The 15,885-nt window shown below is 39.9% G+C and overlaps 1 protein-coding gene across 6 annotated transcripts in view; it reads left to right on the forward strand.

The window, feature by feature from the left end:
* The first annotated feature begins 237 nt into the window (after positions 1-237).
* Aopep (aminopeptidase O (putative)) overlaps positions 238-15,885 on the forward strand; it is a 304,665-nt gene continuing 289,017 nt past the window's right edge. For all 6 annotated transcript variants that reach the window (XM_076837045.1, XM_076837048.1, XM_076837047.1 and 3 more), the window contains exon 1: positions 238-299. The gene's annotated coding sequence lies outside the window, so the exon portion shown is untranslated. The remainder of the gene's footprint in view (positions 300-15,885) is intronic.

Here is a 15,885-nt window from a genome sequence, read left to right on the forward strand (position 1 = left end):
AAGAAGTGCACACGTGTATTTCAATAGCGTTTTTTTCTTAAGTGCCCAGGAGATCCTGCGGTCAGGAGCACCCAGGTTACAGGGGACTCCGACGACCCGAAGCACCCAGATCAGCCTGCACAGCCCGAGCGCTCGGGCACTCTGCGCCTGCGCGGACTCCCGTAGCGCTCCGCCCAGTCCCGTGCTTCCCGGGGGGCGGACCGGGCGCGCGCGGATGACGTCACTCGGCGTGTGCCGGGTCGCCCGTGGTAACCCCGGGACCGCGGAAGTGGAGGCCGGCGGGCAGGCGGTCGAGCCAGGTAACCTGTGCGCCCCGGTTGGGTCCCCGCCTTTCTCTCGTCCTCGCCGGCGACAGCGCCCTGTCCTGCTGGTGGCCGGACGCCTGCCCCTGCGTCGCCTTTGCTCTGGCAGTAGAGACCCCCTTCCCCTCAGCTCCCGGGACTCCGGAGGCGGTAATTCGCCCTGGGCGAGGGGCCCGGACCCCGCTCTCCCGCCGCCTCAGCCTCATCTGCGGCTGTCTCCTCTCTCCACGGGCCCGCGTCCCCCGTCCCGCGCGTCCCCAGCCTGGGCTGAGCAGACCGGCGGGTCCGAGTCGGTTCCTGCCACCTGCGGCGAAGCACGCCCTCCAGCCGCCGCGGGACCCGAGTCGGAAGCGCTGAGTTCCGATTTGGGTGTCGCTGAAGAGCGCGCCTTCCCTGGCAGTCTGGAGCTGGCGCCCTCGCGCACGTCTTTGCGGGGGCCGGCGGCCTGGCGGTGGCGGCGGTGGCGCAGTACTGTGCACGTCTATTGTGACAATGATCCACATGGGAGCCAATCAGCTGCCGAGGTGCATGAACAGTAAACAGCATTTCATTAAAATGCTCTTTGCCTCTGGGTTTCCTTTTGGTTTTCAAGCAATGAGGACAGTTACCTTGCAAAGGTAGCCCCCGAAAGAGTGACAGACTCTCTAGGAATGTTTAGATGGTAACCACGGGATTCATATTGCTCAACAGGAATAATATGGGTTATTACAAAACCAACCGGAGTAGGTGTTGGGTAAATGAAGTAAGAAGCAGAATTCTGCTATTCTTGGGCTCCTTGATGGTTTTGTTTTCTTGTACCCTCTGTATGTTCCATTTTTGAAAGGAGTATATCATACTTCCTAGCATTCTAAGAAGTCTGCCAATGATTTGCTGATGGGTAAAATTAGATTCTTCTAATATTTGGGGCACAAAGTAGAATAAGGCAGAGAATAATAGTTTTTGTTCATTGTCGGACCATCTGCTGTTTCCCAGGGACTGTGTACATCACTTTGTGTGTGTTTTCTGTTTAGCTCCCACAAAAGTTTTGTGAGTTAGGAATTTTTATCCCCAATTTACAGAGGAAAAAAAATCTGTGAAATTGACTTGTTGAATATTTACAGCAACTAAATAGCAGAGCCAACATTAAAATTTAGGTCTACCTATGACTTAAAGGATATTTTTCCCCTTTTGATACCTGGGATTGAACCCAGGGGAGCTCAACTACTAAGGCGCATCCCCAGCCCATTTTTGTATTTTATTTAGCCAGTTTTTGTATTTTATTCAGGGTCTCACTGAATTCTTTAAGGCTTCCCGAAGTTTCTGAGGCTGGCTTTGAACTCACAATCCTGCTGCCACAGCCTCCTGAGTCACTGTGATTACAGGCATGTGCCACTGTTAACTTTTTTTTTTTTTTTTTTTAAAGAAACTCTAATAGTGATCAAACACTAGATTCTGTGTAGTGTTTTTTTTTTTTTTCAATAATAGTCACACACAGTTCTATGAGTTTATTCACTCAAATATCCGAATGATTTGACACTTTCTAGTATCTTTTATTAAATTCTCATATTCCCGGAATTAAAACACCTGGATAGTTTAATTGGTGATCCTCCTGTGCATGCATATGCAACACACACACACACACACACACACAGACACACACACAATGGCAATCTTGGTGGCACATGGTTGAGTGACTGGGATGCTGAAGCAGGAGGATGACAAGTTGGAAACCAGCCTGGGCAACTTAGACCCTGTTTCAAAATCAAAAATAGAAAGGGCTGGGATGTCTCTCAGTTGGTAGAGTGCTTGTCTTCCACATGTGAGCTCTGGGTTTAATTCTCAGTACTGCAAAAAACAGACAAACAAACAAATCCCTGAGATAAATGGTGAAAAAGATTGCTTAGTAAATACCTTTTGTATTTACCTTTTGTGTAGAAGTGAAAATCATTGGCTTTTGGCTGCATTTTTTTTTTGAAGTGCTAAACAGTTTCTTGTCTTCTTAGACATTAAGTGTACTGAACAGACTTCATCTTCCTTTATGCAGTCACGAACATCATGTGTTACCCTGTGTGGCAATCTGGTGGTTTCTTTGGGAATTTTATTGTATCTGACTCCCAAACTGCCTTGTATTTTGAGTTTGCTTATACTTGTGGTCCATCCCTTATTATTGTCATCAACAGATAATGAATAAGTGGTTAAAATACACATGGCAGAACCACACTTCTAGATTTTTATGTTCTGGTTCTCTCGCTTGTTACTAGCAGCTCAGTGAGCCCATGCAAGGTATATTTCCCACGTATACCTGACCCTTATATACCTCAGTTTCATCGTTTGTAAAATAGGAATGAGAAGAATACTTAGAAGATGAGTTGATTATATATAAAAAGCTTATAGGCTGGGATTGTGGCTCAGCGGTAGAGTGCTCGCCTAACATGGGTGGGACCCGGGTTCGATTCTCAGCATCACATAAAATAAAAATAAAGGCATTGTGTTGTGTCCATCTACAAAAAAAAAAAAAAGATATTCTCTCTCTCTCTTTTTAAAATAAGCTTAGAACAAAGCTAAGCATATTTAAAGGCTAGATGAGTGCTGCTTTTATTATCAGGCTGGTCTTGCCTTTAGGTCGTTGGAATTTACAGTCTAGTTCTTTGAAAATTATTGTTCTTTGAATGATGTTTGATATGGTAATTACCAGTTTATTAGATAGTTAAATTATCCTAACTATAATCTTTCATTCCAAGCCATTCTGGATAGATGTTAATTTATTAAATTCACTTTTATTGTGTCTTTGTTATCTTACTTGAGGTATTTGAAGTGGAGCTTTATATTAGCCTTGTGTAAACATGGGTGTCCTCAGTATAGTTCTCCTTCCCTTTCTACCTTTAAGGGGCTAAAAGGGTTACCTAATCAACAAAGTGAAATAATGTTCCATATGAAGATTTCAGGGTATGTACTCATCTTTAGGTGTGTACTTTAAACCAAGGTCAGTTAAGAGTTGATATTGACTCCTTTTGGTGTCCTTAGTTAGGAACTTAAGGATGAGTAGTTTGTCCTTTATATTAATACCATTAAGGCTCATATGTGTTTTATGTGCTGTACATTTTTAATGATTCTTTTTATTGTAAAATATACACATCGAAATGTACAGTTTTAGCCATTTCCTACGTATACAGTTCAGAGGTATTAAGCATATTCACAGCGTTGTGCAATCATCATCATCCATTTCCAGAACATTTTCATCATCCCAAACAGAAACTCTGTCCTTACTGGGCATGGAAGAGGAAAAAAAAAAAAGAAAGAAAGAGGGCTGGGATTGTGGCTCAGTGGTAGAGTGCTTGCCTCGCATGTGTGAGACACTGGTTTTTATCCTCAGCCCCATATAAACAAATAAATAAAGGTATTGCCCATCTACAACTAAAAGCAATATTTAAAGAAAAAAAAAGGTCACTTAAAAAAGAAAGAAAGAAATTTTGCACCCACTAAGCATTAAACAGTTAATTCTCATTTTCCTCTTCTCTCCTGCTCTGGCAAGCTCCATTCTGCCTTAAGTTTCTGAGTTTGCCTATTCTAGGTACCTCATGTAGTTAAAGTAGTATGATGATATTTGTTCATCTGTGACTGGCTGCTTTCACTTAGCATAATTTTTTCAAAGTTAATTTGTGTTGTAACATGTGAGAACTATATTCCTTTTAAGGGCTAAATAATTTTCCATTGTATAGATAAACTGTATATTGAATTATGCTTCTTTATATTTCTCATCTTCTATGATATGGTCTTGGTGATTTGATTTGATTATGAGCTCCTAGAGGATCCAGGTGGGAGATATCAGCTGAAATGATATCATTTTTGAACTATGAACAAAATTCCTGGAGTCTGGGCATGTGCTGTAATTTTTCCTCTCACATAATATACAGTCCAAAACTAGTAAAGAAAGTAATACTACTGATAGCACTCCTTGACATCTCTATAGTGTTTACAACGAGTCAGGATTGTTCAATCCACTTTACATAGGAAGTTGGTACTGTTTTGTTTCTGTTATACAGAATGAGGAAAATGAAATATAGGTAAATTAAGTGAACTATTAAAATGACAAGATTGGTAAGTGGTGAAAGTGAAATTTGAACTTGGGGTCTCTGGCTCCAGAGCTCATTTATCCCTAGGGTTTGTCAGTATCAACTTTGTAGTATAACTTGTTTTGCCTGATACCCTCTTCTTATACCTTCTCCTTTTATACCTGCTTTAAAATTGAGAATTACTTCAAGCTTAGTAGACAATGAAAGAACTGAACTCAGACTGTCAAAAGAGTAACAGGTGCCTCTCATTTGATTGGGATGATAGTATTCAAGTGGAATTCAGACTGCATTTTTACAGCTTAGTTCTTATCCTTCTCTGAGAACCTGATCTTTGAAAAGCAGACCCTGAATCTTTTTATGATCTTGTATTGCATATATATTGTGCTGTATTTGACTTGGACGCTATGGGAATTCTCTGGTAGGAAGAGCTGTTTTCATAATGTTAGTGACTGTCAGAATGGTTTATGGCACTTCATTTTACTACTAACTCATTACTCTGTGTTACTTGATTCCTGATGAAATTATTTTGAAATAGCACACACACACATACACAATCAATTTCATCATGATTTTTCTTGGCTTTTTTTTTTTTTTTTTGCTTACATTTTATTTCTTTGACATTTGCAATTGAAGGTTTCGTTTTTGAAAGTGATGGAAACCAGGATATGCCTGATATATTTTGGCATCAAAGGAGACAAATCAGCCTGTGCCTTTTGGCACCAGTAATATCTTGCATATGTCACAAGTATAGCTTATATTTAGAGGTATGAACTATCTGTAATGTCTGTTAGAAATAAAATCACAAAATGAATGTTATGGTTCTCAGGTCCTTATATTTATCTCTTTTACTCTTTATTGGGTAGTTGGGAATCCCAAGCCTGGCTGATTAAATAATCTGTCTAAATTCTTTTGGTATAAGAATTCATTCTTTAAAAATGAATTCCAGTGTTCTGTGTTCCTTTGAATCCTATGTCATTGTATTTGTGTAGCATTCTTGCTTATAAAAGGAACCTCCAATTTTTTTACTCATGTGTATTTATCATTCTTCTTAGATGTTCTGGATGGGAGATAATGACCTGTATTAGGCAGGTTGCAGAGAGAATGATCTGATAGGACAGATCCTAGATACGTGGATTATAAACTGACATGACTTGGTTGTATGTGTGAGAGTAAGAAATCTGGGAAGGTTGCAGTATTCTGGGAAGGAGGTTGTGTCATTGGCTAGGAAAACTTAGTTAAAAGAGGTCAGGATTGGGGATTGGATTTGAAGCTACTGGAGCATAGATTGCACAGTCTAGTCATGAGATTTGAAGCCAGACCTGCAGGACACCATCATCTAAGAACTGGGAGAAGGACTAAAGAGGTGGGGAAATATAAAGGGGAGTATGTAACCACAAATAGTAAATGAGAGAATCTTAGAGAGGGCTTGGCAATCTGCATTAGAGCTCCAAAATCAGGGATGGAAGAGCCCAGAGTTGACTAACAAGAAGTCATTTGCCTCTGCTGTGGAGTTCTAGTGAGCAGCCGGCAGTGGACCAAAAGTGGTATGGAGTAAGGAGCAAGAGTGAGGGGGAGGAGGAATTAGGGGAGGCTTTGTTCATTTGTGGGCTTTTTGCCCCAGGAGGAGATTGGAACATTTACTTACTGCTCAGGTGAAAAGGGCTGGCAAGAGGAGGAAGTGGAGGTAGAGGGTGATTGATGAGGCAGGGACCCAGAGGAGGCCAAGGGAGGATATCCAGAGCAGAGGCCATGGTCAGGTCTATACGGGGACATGGGGGACACTTCTACTCTCCTGGGAGGGCTGGGCAGAAGGGCGGGGATAGACAGATGAATTTGTAGGATGTGGAGAAATGTGTGGAAGTTCTCATCTGATGGAAGCAAAAGTTCTTAAATGAAGGAAATGAGTTTGCTGATGCCGAGTGTTGGTTCGGTTGGGCAGGGATTGAGGGAAGTACTAAAGTTTAGAATAATCATTGAGGAGAACAGATAGGAGTTGAGGGGAAGACTGGAGACGCACATAAAGGGTTACCTGTCTGGTGATGTTAAGAGTCCCACCAAAGTTGGAATTTGAATATGTAGAGGCAGCCATTCTTGTGGCTGGGTGATTTATTTATTTAGCTTTTGTTGAACTTGGTAGGCCAATTGAGAAGCAGAAAATTTGGATGAGTCAGTTGATTGAGGTTTTGATTTTATGGAACATTTTTGTCAGAAAGATGAAAGGACAGTAGAATTGAGGTTAAACTGTTCCAAGAGTCACTGAACAAAGGGACCATGTTATAGAAGAAGGCCGCGTGGAGCAGGGCTTCTCAACGTCCAGAGCATTTGTAATTCTTGCCTGTGAGGGAGCCAGCCTGTGCACTGTGGGATGTTCTGCAACACGTCTGGCCTCTACCTTCTAGATGCTGGTAGCAGCCTCCTCCAGTTGTGAGCATCAAAAATGTCTCCAGACATCGCCAATTGTCTTTGGAGAGGCAAAGTCACCCCAGCGGAGAACCACTGCCCTGGAGTCAGGGAACAGATGAATGGGTACAGTGGAGAAGCTCAGGGATCAGAGTCTTCAGTGGAGTACATGTCGGTAGGTAAGCAGGAGATGAAGAGGGAGACAGGAGGTCTTGTCTGAAGTTGGACTGTTTGACGTGGAATATTTCAGAGGTGGAGCTGTTCCAGATAATGAAGATGTTAGGGGAAGTCTGATGGCCTTCCCTCTGTTTTTTGTTTTATAAACAGAGTCTACCAGTTTCCTCGAGAGAGCAGAGCAGCAGCCTGGGCCCAACAGCAGTCCTGTCCACTTCCAGGCACGCTGACCATTGTTGTCTGGCCTCCATGAACTTGTTGAATAATTCTGTTGAAAAGAGTTATGTTTTTTATTTCTTGACTCAAAATATTGTTAACCTACATGCTGTTTGAGAATAAACCTCTATTTTTCACTGAGATTATATACCAAATGGTGAAATATAGTATCTCCCTTTTTCTCTCTGTACAGAATGAGAATGAAACACTTTTTTTTTAATTCTTAAGTAAGATTTTTTAAAAAAGCAATTAAAAGGGTAAAATAACTACTTATTTAAATGGCATAACTCAAACATTTCAAAAACCAATTTTTAAAAAATTTTTTAGTTATAGATGGACACAATGTCTTTATTTATTTTTATGTGGTGCTGAGGATCGAACCTAGTGCCTCACACGTGCGAGGCAGGCGCTCTACCACTGAGCTACTGCTCTACCACTGAGCTATAGCCCCAGCCCGCAAAAACCAATTTTTAACCTCAGATTCAGCTATATGGGGAAATTCATATATTAATAAACCACGTATCTTCTAAGGTTGGAAAAAAAAAGAGCATTGGTTTGCTGAGTGGCTGAGTGGAGTGAGGGTGAAGAGTGTTGGTGCCAAGTAGGTCATTTTAAGGGTCATTTACCAACTGGGTAGTTATGGAGCAAGTGGACGTGGTTGATGGGACAGCCTGAGTTTCTGAAGTAAGCCTGAGCTGACGCTGCTCTCCATCCTGGAAGAGCTTCAAAGCTCTTTTCTGACATAGGCCTTTTCTTTAACTCACACCCCGCTCCTATAGGGTTTTAAAAGCTGTGAAATTTATTCAGCATGTTTTTAATAGCAATTTCTAGGTAAGTAGTTCTTTTTACTTTTTCAATATTTTCTTTCTCTGATCTTTTGCCTCTAACTATAATACTTTTCAAAAATCCCTGGTTCCTGTGCTGGATGACCTAATTTCAGAGTATTTCTTTTGAATTTGGGTATCAGATTATGAAGTCTGTTCTCCTTGGTGGAAGTGTTAACATAGCCTTAAATCTTACAACTCTTAGAAGCTTTTCTCTTTCCTCTGCCTTGTACTCATTATTTTGTTGCCTTTTGCTCCTTATTGTTTCATATTTATTTTTATCATGTACTTATATGTGTGTGCAATGTTGGTTGAGAACCAGTTACAGTGGATTCAGTAAACAGGTTATAAGCAACTGATAGAATCTGTGTTTAATGATCTTTCCTAAGTTCATACTTCCAGTAAACTTGTTTTTGTTTTTTGATTTTGTTTTTTCCTAATGAGCTTAGCTGGCATTATTCATCAAGAAAGAATGGGCACTAACTTCTACTTCTTTTAGCAAAGCATTAAAAACAAGACCCAAAATGTTATCCACAGACACAAGCTCACATAGATTTTGTTATGGTGTCATTAATGTTCATTGCAAAATAGGAAGTAACTAGCCTTGACATTTTAACTGGATGCTCATCAAGGTGATTTTTATGGAAGTTGATCTGTTTGATACAGTTTAAAAGGTGGCTTCTATAAAGAATTTTCTATGATAGGTAAATGTCTTATGTATTTCCTACTAATGATTAATGGTGATTTTTATAACCTTATTTCCATTCTTAAATATGATAATTTCTTTTCTTTTCCCTCTCTCCTTCCCTCCCTCCTCTCCTTCCTTCTCAGTGCTGGGGAGTAAACCCCAGCCTTGCACGTGCTAGTCAAATGTTCTCTCACATCCTCAGCCTGTAAAAAATTTAAAAATTTTTTCTTGAGACATAGTTGTTCACGCTGTCCTCAAACTTACCATCTTCCTGCCTTGGCCTCCCAAGTAGCTGCGATTGCAGACATGTACCACTGCTCCCAGCTCAAATGTGACCATTTCTAAAAGAAAAGTTAACTTATTACCTTGATAAAGAGTAGTGAACAATGTTTCACACAGACCTTTTTTCTTCTTCTTTCCCTGCCTCACCCTATTCCCCTTCCTCTACTCTACTGGTCTTCCTTCTATTTATGTATTTTTAATTGGTGCCTTATAGATATACATAAAGGCAGAACTCACTATGGCATATTCATATATGTCAGTTTCATTCTGTAGTTCTTCCTTTTCCTCAAACCCCTCTTCCTCCGCTGATCTCACCTCTATTTTTATGGATTCACCTACCCACCCTTCCCTCCCGCCTTAGTTTGCTCTAGTTTCCGTATATGAGAGAAAACATTTGACTTTTGACTTTCTGAGACTGGCTTATTTCACTTAGCATGATGTTCTCCAGCTCCAACCATTTGCTAGCAAATGCCATAATTTCATTCTTCTTTATGGATGAGTAAAATAGCACATTTTCTTTATCCATTCATCTGTTGATGGGTATCCAGACTGGTTCCATAATTTGGCTATTGTGAATTCCACTACTATAAACATTGCTGTTCCTGTATCACTATAGTATGCTAATTTTAGTTCATTTGGATAAATACCAAGAGTGGTATAGCTGGGTCATTTAGTGGTTTTATTTGTAGTCTTTTGAGGAATCTGCATGCTTCTTTCCAAAGTGGTTGTACTGATTTGTAGTCCCTTTGACAATGTATGAAATAAAACCGAGAATCAATAAGTGGAATGGCATTACATTAAAAAGTCTCTGTACAGGGAAGGAAACAGTTAAAAGTGTAAAGACAGAGCCAAAGAATGAGAAAATCTGTGTCAACTACTCCTCTGACAGGGGTTAATATCCAGGATATATAAAGAACTCAAAACTTAGCACCACAAAAACTAAAAAACAACCCAGTCAATAAACGGACAAAAGCACTAAACAGACATTTCTCAAAAGAAGACCTGATTTATTTTTATGTTTAATATTTAACACCTCAAAAGAGAAATGGATTGTTCTTTCCAGACCATGGAAATGAACATTCATACTGAATACAGAATATAGACACGAAAGCAGGCAGAAGATGATGTTTTGCACTTTAAAAAGCAGCAGGATTACATCTCAGCGGTTGCTCTCTAGTGGCAGATGACACAGAGCAGTCTGTGTGCCCTCTGCAACCATGCTCAGTGTTTGGCCAAATCTAAGATCACATTTGAGCAAATGGATACCGAAGGACTTTGTTGGAAGGACTTTTTTGTTTGTAACAAATCTTTTTGATTTGGAGTATTGCTTAACATCTTCTCTAATGAGGAGGGCATTTCAGGTTCTGGAAAACACTATGGTTGGAGTATTTGTTGTGTATAGTCATTTTTTTAACAATAATTGTAAAAAGCCATATTTTTATACTACATGCTAAATTATAATGTTAATGTAGTTTTTACAAAATTTAATCAGCTTATTGCCGACACTTTAAAAAACATTCTTAAGTTCCTTCCATTTTGGTGTAATTCTATATTTATTCTCCAGGTTTACACTTTTTTCTTAAGCATATGTATCTTAGCCTATATAAGGAATGGAATTTAAAAGGAAAATAAACTTACTTTAAAAGTAATAAATAAAATAAAACTTCCTAAATAGTTTTAGCATGGTCCCTGAATTAAGTATCAGCTGTATGTTTAAATTTAAAAGATGATTGAACTCCTGAAGATCTTCAAAGATGTTTAAACTGTAGCAAATACATTTTCTTACTTTGCTCCTGAGAACTTTTTACTTTCTAGAAACTGCTTGTCTTGGGAAGGATGCTTGTCTTGTCCATGTTCAGTTTGTCAGTTACAACCTGATGCTGGGAATGTATATTTAAATCTTGATGAAATGGAGTCAAAAATTACTTCAAGAGAACAGGGTACCCTTTTGCAGTGTGTAAATTCTAAATCTACCTCTGAATGGGAAATCTATGTTATAGAGTACATTTATTCCCTCAAAGAACCAGAATGTAAATATTGAGATCTGAGTGATTAGATATTCTAGAGACTCTTGAGTTTACCCTTGACCTCGTTTTGCTCCTGGGTGCATTACTCACTGCTGACTCCATCTGTACAGCTGCAGTCCTGTGATGTGATCACCAAATAAATTTATAGGTGTGGGGAACATGTCTTGCTTTCTGGCTAAGAAAGTGCAGTTCCGTAGGACAGGAACAGAGGGACCGTCTGCCTTTCCTATGGCTTTCCTGCTTTAGGAAGTATACAAATAGGACAGAAAGACTGAGGTGCAGGGTAGGAAGGGGCTGTAGGGTCAGAAAGAGGACAGGAATTAGGGGAGGAACAGGAAGGGTCCTAATTCCTTGAGTTGCCATGAAAGGACTTGCTTATCACATTTTTTTTTTTTTTTTTAATTTGAAGAACTTCATCCATGTACTCAGCATTAGGAGTCCTACATGAGAAGCCCACAGCAAGTGGCTGGAGCATTGCTAGGTGAAAGTATTTGAAATTTACAGTGATTGAAGTTTATAGTGAATTCCAAATTATGTTGGCTGGAGCATTGCTAGGTGAAAACATTTGAAATTTACAGTGATTGAAATTTACAGTGAATTCTAAATTATGTTGGCTGGGAGGAGACTAGCATTAGATTAGACCAGTGGTTCTCAAAGTCGCATCTCTGGACCAAGCGTTACCAGTATCTCCTGGGACTTGTTAGAATGCAGATTATTAGAGCCCAGTAACCTTTGTTTTAAACAAGATCTTTAGCAGTCTCAAGCACACAACCAAGTTGGAGAATTACTGGCCCAACCAATTCAACCTGATTGTAGTGTCAAAGACCCAGCATTGAAAAATAATGTAAGAAGTTACACTAGAATACCCTTTAATCTTTGTGTAGGGATGGCATTCCTCTTACAGAGGGTGCTGTGTTTTAAGATGAAGGTCAGAAAAGATTGCTTTATTTTAGGTACAGTAATAGATAGCATTGTACTTGAGGTGGAGAGTGTTCCCTCATGGCTACAGTTCAACCTGGAATCAAACTTCAGCCAGAGTCTAATGGAAGAGAGCCTTTTATCTTGCATCCTTATCTTAAATATTTATTCCTTGATTTATTTTTATTAACTTTAGCTATACAACAACCTATGAGAGTCCTGTTTTCATGGCATTATGGTGGGAAGAATTGGTTCAAGTAGTGCAGAAGCGGCATTAGGTACTTAGGAATTGTTTGGAGATTTATTTAAAATGTGGATTATTGGCCACCACTCCCAGAAATTCTGACCTAGTTAGTGTCACATAGTGCATTTCAAACTCCACTCTTGCCAGCCTACTGTTGTCTCCCTACATCATTTCTAGTGCATGCAGCCCTCCCACCACACTTTGAGAAACACTCTGCTAGATTTCCAAGGAGAGGTGTTGTATCTGATTATAATTTTGGCTTGTATTCTGAGAGACAAATGTTTTCATGAATTTCTGAGAATATTAATTAAGTTATTAATCTTAATTGCTAGTAATGAAGTTACCTGATTGTTTAATATTCACTGGGAAACTATATAGAGATGCTAGGAATAAAATTATTTGAAAAGTCATGAGTCATGAAGTTAAAACGATACCCCTGGAGATTGGTTTTGTCATACTATTCCACTATCAAAGCAATCAGCTCTTCACAGGGTCTCCAGGCCTGGTGCCCAGGCCTGAGTTGTGGGGAATGTTGGAAAATGCTGTTTGATGAGCCCCAGGCTGGAGCCCGGGGTCCCTGTCTGGGCAAGACGTACATGAAATCTGAGGTGACTTACATTTCATTTTTCTGCATAGAATTGTCGAAATAAAATTGTTATATCTAGCTTTCAGGAAAATGATGAATGGGCAAGAAAGGGACAGGAAATGAGACCCTCCCCCATCTCCAATCTCTGCCTTCCTCCACCAGGAGGCAATTAGAGGTGCTTAGTGGGGAGATTAAAGACAGGTGTGTTCTCTGACCGCCGGAGTGGGTTCTTGCCGGCAGGAGAGGGATCCCCTTTGCAGTGTGGAAAGGAGGTAGGAAGGAGGGGAATCCAGATTCTAGTGTGCACCGTGGGGGTGTCTTGTGCAATGCCGTATGCCCAACTAGGAACTCCTGGGAAACCACCCCTGCACTATGACTTCTGAATGAGGCCAGCCAGCTTCAGGGGCGGTCAGTCGGTGTACTTGTGACTGGTGTTGGCCAGAGGGGTGTAGGGACCATGAAGAATCCTGCTCGCCACATCAGCCTCTTCTGTTTGATGTGCAGAACGTGGCAGTAGCAACTGTCCTCTGGAACTTGTAGAGGAGACCCGAGCCCCTCTTCCTCAGCTGTCCCTCTTCAAGGCCTGCTACCCACCACTGTCCTTTACCATTCACTCTTCTTTTATCCCCACATGCTTTGTCCTGTTGCTCCCACTGAATGTGGGCTTCACTTTAGGGACCAGAATAGTCCTAAATGTTGCTGAACAGTGGTTTCCTGAGCATTTTAACTTTCCTCTGCCTTTTAAAAGTAATAGATATGTTACCAGGTGTCCAGTTTTTAAAAACAATGTTTTTCAAGTTGTGGATAAGTTGATTAAAGTGTTTACACACACACACACACACACACACACACACACACACACACTACATATTAAATTCATTAAAATATTCCAAATTTATTTTAAATTTATTAAGATTTATTTTAGTATATGGTGAAAAATAAGTTAACACATCGAACTTATAATTTTATGCACATTATTGCCTAAGATGAGGTTAAAAAAAAAAGGTAAGTCAGTGGTGGTGGGTTTAGGAGAAATCCTCAGCAACAGCATGGCCTGAGGGTGGCAGAGATGCTGGAGGTGGTGCCTGTAGGCTGATGTTTGGGAACTGCTGTTCTAAACACACACCCAGGGCTGACGAGTTTTGAAATAGTCTTTAAAGTAACATACAAAATAACTTATAAAGTGGAAGTGCTCCACTGCATTGGAAGGAGATGTGACTTGGCATAATGTGACTCTTCATCTGCAAATGTCCTTTCAAGCAGTATGTATCTCTTTTAAAAATCCTTTTGAAGTACTGAACTTGTAACAGTCCCTGCTAATGTCCTTTGTATGCTTTTACTGAGTCTTTTGTTCCAAATTTAGTAATATTTTCTACCTTCTGTAGATCATTTGTTAAAAAAAAAATCACTGTAGAACTTTGTGTAAGTGTTTGCTAGCCTTTATTCTCAGCTTTATTGACACATATGTGCAGACCAAGATTCACCCTCTCAGAGTATGAAGTTCAGTGGGGTTTAGTATATTCCCAGAATCGTACACCCATCACCACTATCTTATTTTAGAATATTTTCATCACTGCAAAAGGAATCTTGTGCCCTTAGCATCATTCCCCATTTTCCCTTTTCCTTGGACCCTGGGACCTGCTTATCTACCTTCTGCCTCTGTAGCTTTCCTACTCTGGATATTTCATGTAAATGGAATTACATAACATTTGGCCTTTTTTTATCTTTGTTCTTCACTGAGAATAATGTCTTCAAGGTTCATACATTTTCTATTGAGCCACATATCCAGCCTCCTCCCGCTTTTTTAGAAACAAGGTGTTCGTAATATTCTGGGGCTGGCTTTGAACTTGCAAGCCTTCTGCCTCAGTCTCCTGGGCTGCTGGGATGAGTACCACCAGAGGAGTACCACTAGATGAGTATCACCATGATTGGCAATATTTCATTCCTTTTTATGACAGAATAATATTCCAACATGTGGATAGACCACATTTTGCCCATCATTTGATGGGTATTTGGGTGATTTGGTTGGTGTGTTTTTTGAACAATATCAAATACATCTAGAGCTTTTTAAATAGTCACTGGATGACTTTGTGAATGTGTTTTAGAGGGGATTTATGTTGTGATTGGGAATTGGATTTAGAAGCCCTTCTAACGGTGCTTTGAGGAATTTATATCTTTAGTTTCCTTTTGCAAGTAAAATACATTTTCCTAAGAACCTGAGTAGCTACTGATTCTTCATAGAAAAACATTTGTTTTTAGTATGGGAAATATTTTCACATCTTTAAGGACTGAATTTCAAAAATAGTTTTTATTAAGTAGCTTTCTTCAACATTTTTAGCAGAGGAAATATCTGAAAAGCCAATATTTTTATCCATATTTTCCCAATCCTTTTATTTTTGCCCTATTGAACTCTGTAACCCAGTTCTATTAATTTATGTCCTGTTTGCAGTGTGAATATTTATAGACAATAATAAATTAGTTTTTTTTAATGGGTTTTAAATGTTTTGTTAAATTTTATCCTGATATAACAGAAATTACTGGGTGGTCTGGTAAATCTTTAAATGTTAAGCCAGTTCTTTTTTATTTTTAAAAGCTGCATTAATTGAATTATATCTACAAAAGTGTTCAGCAATTATTTTTCTTGGCCCAGCCTCGGTGTACAAAGCACGTCATGGAATAATGGACCTTCCTTTGGCATCTGCTGTTGTCATACTTTATTTCAACCCTTGTACTCAAAACCTGGGCCCACCACTGTGCCCTGGGGATTTTGTCTGAACTTGACTTGGATTTTGAAGACTTTAGAAACCATGTGATGAGAGAATGGGGTGAGAGAACTGAGGCGGTTCAGCTGTGGAGGACAAGACGTCACAGCAGCCCTCTCAGCTGGTCAGACTATACAGAAGTTTATTTTTGTCCACGTTGTTGTGGGGAGAAATTCCAGGGAAACACATGTCAGCAAAGTCCCTACTTTGTTGGGTTCTGAGGAGGCCTACAGCAGGGTTTGTTTTGTAGCTTCCATGCTTCTACACCTAGTGCTTCTATATTCCCCATTGCCTAGTATGTGGTGCTAAGAATGACTTCTGGTTTGTATTTTGCCCATTTAGGACGTATATAGTGTTGCATTATGACATTGTTCTGTCATTATTAATGCCTGATTCTAATTTAACCAATA

The sequence above is a fragment of the Callospermophilus lateralis genome, chromosome 17 (assembly GCF_048772815.1).
Source record: "Callospermophilus lateralis isolate mCalLat2 chromosome 17, mCalLat2.hap1, whole genome shotgun sequence".
In the NCBI taxonomy this organism is placed as follows: Eukaryota; Metazoa; Chordata; class Mammalia; order Rodentia; family Sciuridae; genus Callospermophilus; species Callospermophilus lateralis.